This window comes from Salvia splendens, chromosome 3 (genome assembly GCF_004379255.2).
Source record: "Salvia splendens isolate huo1 chromosome 3, SspV2, whole genome shotgun sequence".
Lineage (NCBI taxonomy): Eukaryota > Viridiplantae > Streptophyta > Magnoliopsida > Lamiales > Lamiaceae > Salvia > Salvia splendens.
Genome location: NC_056034.1, coordinates 6,008,991 through 6,013,781, shown reverse-complemented (window position 1 = coordinate 6,013,781; position 4,791 = coordinate 6,008,991). Strand labels below are relative to the sequence as shown.

The window sequence follows — 4,791 nt, the reverse complement described above, 5'->3', positions numbered from 1 at the left end:
ATTGGAAAATAGAATGGTGGAACCTTGAGCATGTTCTTGCGGAAGAGCATGGATGTAAGTGTTGTGCTCTTGCGGAAGAGCAGTGAGTAAAAGTGGGTCCGGAGTCCGAATCCACTTCCATGCTATTTGGCCAAAGAGCATGAACGGGGATGTTACGAGCCAATCGAGTGCGGTGAATAAAAAAGAAAGAGTAAAGTGTGGGTGGTGACGTGTAAATACGGTATAGGCTACAATAAAAACATGAAGAAAAAGCAACAGCACAAATTCCATCCATCGCAATACGCACTGGCACTGCAACTGCATATATATACAATTACAACCTTTAGATATAGAGAGAGAAAGAGTGAGAAAGAGAGAGTCGGGAGGGGCGCTCCAGGGAGAGAAAGTGTGTAGCTATGGAGTGAATGATGGAAGGGGTGGCCATTTTACGACAACTTATACGGTTCTCATTCCCCTTCCAATTACTTCATTCAGTTTCAACCCACATCGCACCACCAAACCCTCAGGTCTCTCAATTATTTCTCCCTTTATTGTGCATCGATTTGATTTTCGTTGCTCCGAATGAGTGGATGAAGTTGTTTTCATTTCTGTTTCTGTTTTTGTTTTTAGGTTAGGATTTTTTTCTTTTCTTTTTTTGTAAACGTTTAGATTGCTTAAATGGAAAATGAATTTTTAAGCGTTTATTCTATTTTTCTCTTGACGTGTTCATCCCCTTTATATTCTCTATCTAGGTTCTGATTCATTCGTTCAACTACCGTATGTGTATGCTGTAAAGTTCTGAGTGTTGCAAGTCTTCGTCGTGAAACCCAAGGTAACAATACTTGATTTGATTCGCACTGGATGAAATTGCTTTTGATTCAAAGAAGAATTTCATTTGCTTTTGGTATCCTTTTATGCTATCTTAATTCAGGTCACTGGGCGTTTCAGACTTTCAGAAGAGTTTTGTTTCCATTTCCAGAATGTTTTTTATGTTTATTTTTTTACTCCAATGGAATTCAGGGTTTTACATTTTTGGCTTTATTGTTTATAGAATTCATGATTTCCCTTGGTAGTTGTTTGTGTTAGCATTTTTTGCTATAACAAAAATATTTATGGATTTGTTTGACCAGTGTATATAAAATATAGGCCTGTGTCATTCTATTCCTGGTTAAATACATTTCGTATTTAGGTGTTATTCAGTTGCATTCTTTCTTGTCAAAGTGGTATATAATTTTTTCATACTTTTCTTTATGATCTCTCCCTTTCGCTGCACTTTATTTGTCATGGTATTGATGCAAGATTAAAAATTGAGATCTCAGTACGGAGTCACTCATGTTTTTTGATATTTTTCAGACATTTATGTTTCGGAATTCGGATGCAATATGCCAAATAAGGTGAAGTCTAATATTTGATGATTGCGTAAAAGAATAATGGATATTGTCATCAGTTATGTAGATTGACGAATATGACCGAGAATGCTCATCACTAGAATTGGGCAAAGAAATCAAGTCTTGGAACCTTGATGCATGAGGCATATCCGATTATTTGGATTCAGCTACAGCTCAACACTCACTTTTGCCACCCCCTTACTTTCTTTTTGTCTAATCAAAATGGATGTGATCCCTTTATATTATCTATAAGATGCCAATCAGAAGTTTGAGACTCTTATGGACATTTTAAAATGTCTGTCCATATTTAAAAATTGGTCATTTAAGGTAGGAGCTTGTATGCATGAAAAAACAATGCATGGTTATGAATATTAGTATAAACTTACTCTTTTTTTCGCTTCTACTTATTACATATTTCTATCTTTTGTTGTGTGTATAAAGGGTGGATGAAAATTTATAAGAACTAACCTTTTCATTTCACCACGATCATCTTTTTTGGTCTCAGCTCAACACTCACTTTTGCCACCCCATTACTTTCTTTTTGTCTAATTAGAATGGATGTAATCCCAGTTTATTATCTATAAGATGTCAATCAGAAGTTTGAGACTTTTATGGACATTTTAAGCTTTCTGTCCATATTTAAAAATTGGTCATTTAAGGTAGGAGCTTCTACGTAGGAAAATCAATGCATGGTTATGAATATTATGATCTTACTCTTTTTTCGCTTCTACTTATTTCGTATTTCTATCTTTGGTGTGTGTGTGTGTGTGTGTGTATACGAATACAAAGAGTGGATGAAACTTTATAAGAAATAGCCTTTTCATTTCACCACGAGCATCTTTTTTGGTCTCAAATTGAATTGAAATGAACTAACTTTTTTGGTTTTTAATTCTCTGATTCCTTTGCATAAAATCTTCTATTCCTCTTGTAATGCATTTATGAAAATTGATGCCACCTTATCCAATCATAGAAAGGGGAATAGCATGGAATCTGCTTGGGTAGAGCTTGCAATATGGGACAACGTTATGTTAAAAGCTCTTACAAGCTGTATGTTGGCCTTTTCTTACGCCATCCTTAGTTTTAAGGGCATACGTGTTTGTTAGCATAAAGACAGTTTATTTGCACTTTTTGGTACTCCCTCCGTCTGCCATTAGGAGTCTCATTTCTTGGCGGTACGAGTTTTAAGAAATGTTAAGAAAAGTCGGTGGAAAAAGTTAGTGGAATAGGAGTCCCACTTGTATATATTAGTTTTAAATGAAATGTGTGTGAAATGAGTTAGTGGAATGTGGGACCCTATTACCATTTAGTAAAAGTGAACCAGGACTCTTATTCGCGGACGGACTAAAATGGCAAAACGGGACTCCTATTCACGGACAGAGGGAGTAATAGTTAATAGAAAGTTTGACATAATATTTAGTGTTTTCCTACTGGTCTATTTTATGATACACCATGTTGAAAAAGGCAGCAGTTAGAACTTTTGTGCATTCAAGTACTTTATTTCTCCATTGTTTGCTACCACCCCAAGTATTGGATGTAATTCACCCTTGTTTGTTTAGTTATATATTTATGCCCTTTTAAATGAGATAATATAAATATATAATTGCTCCCTTGCATACTGACTTTTAAAGCTAGTTTACCACATGAAGCTTAGTAACCATATTTCGTATTTCACTTCTGCTTCTTCTGAAAAGATAATTTCCACCAAACATTTAGACATCACAATATACTCAGACCATAGACCTCATGAAAGTGACATCTTATCTCGTCTTTTCAAACCAAAGATCAAATGCTTGTTAAATGATTGTATGCATTGTGATCTGTCTGAATACTTAGGCAGAATTCTTTTGTTCTTTCTAGTTCCAAGCATTCTTCTTTGAAATAATTTGAAGCTTTGGAGGCAATCATTGCACTCTATTCTACTTATAAAGGAGGTTGGATGCTAGCTCAGATTGAGCTCATTTATGTTAGCGATCAGTTTCAATCAAATTTATATATGTCGTCGAATTTCAAGAATATTCCTAATATATTAACACTAGATCATCAAGCATACTCCGATTAGGCTAAATAAAAAGTTGCCTTTGCATATAACATTTCATATATGCAGTTTCAGAAGAAACACAATTATATTAATTTGATGCAACGAATAATGTGCAAAATTTAACAGTTAATGCTCTGTTGCTACATTACTGAACAATATCTTAGTTCCCGGCCCTCTTTCTAATTTTCTTTTAATTTTATGTAGATGAATTTGTTATTTTGTTTGGTTTAGACAAGATTTTACGTGACAAATGACTTTGCTTTTATCTTTAATAATAGGCAATAGAATTAGCTGTATAGGCGTGGTAGCTGGAGGGTTAAGGGACGAAACATATCGTAATTAGAATGCTTAAAAAAATACAGTATGCTATAGTTAGTATACAGAAAAGAACATAATTGAAGTTTTTATGTGGTAATTATTGTTATATTTTTAGAAACGCATTTATTGCATCATGGTAAACTAATTTCTAGAAATAAAGCAGTACATTATTTGAATTCATTTAAATTAAACTCCTACTATGCGTACAGAATGTTGCGCCGAGCTCGGTCAGTCGTAGATGTGGTAGTACTCTTCGTATGAATTAATTCACTGAATTTATACCACACTTACTAAAACTGCTTACAATGTTGAAGCATGTCACGCCAAATAAGTATTTATATTTACTAAATAAATACTTATTTTTATATTAACTATAGCAATTTTTGTGCTCTTTTATACTCCTTTAAAGGTTTTATTGCAATTTTCTTATATATTTTTTGCTAACATTTTAATTTCGTTAGCATACGAATTTGATTTATATGTGAAACCAATTAGTATAGAAATTTAATTTAAAATCTTACTCCATTTTTATTTTTATAGAATTTCATATTTTAAATAAAATTTTTATTTCAATTTAATTAAAATACCATCGTAAGTAAAAATAATTAAAAATAAATAATGATAAATATATGGGAGTATGAACAGTTAATGGAAATGAAGACGAGTTGTGTGTGTTGTTTCTTAAGTAGGCAAAAAAGTGTTGCGGGACCATTAATAGTTAACAAAAGAAATGTTTTAGTGATATAGTAGTTGTGAATGTCTTAATAGAGGGAAAGAGTATTTCTGTATTTTGTTTATTGTAAAAATGATAAAGTTGATATATTTATTTTTCAAAGTACCTAATCAATTTTATTTGCTTTGATTTATAATTAAGATGTGTTAATTTTGAATAGAGATATATTTGCGACTATAATTTTACAAGATTTATTATCTAAAATGTAATGTGTAAATTATGAGATTTTTTATTTATATTTTGGTTTACCTTTATATTAATTTCATAGATCTGACTCTAAACAATCTAATATAAATATTTATTTAAGTAAAGAACACTGTCACTAAAATTAAATT

General features: G+C 32.2%; 1 long non-coding RNA gene across 1 annotated transcript; it reads left to right on the top strand.

The window, feature by feature from the left end:
* Positions 1–318: 318 nt before the first annotated feature.
* On the top strand, positions 319–1,766 carry LOC121794075. The gene is made up of 3 exons (XR_006049231.1): positions 319–506; positions 732–811; positions 1,333–1,766. It is a non-coding gene; the product is annotated as an uncharacterized LOC121794075 (long non-coding RNA).
* Positions 1,767–4,791: the final 3,025 nt, after the last annotated feature.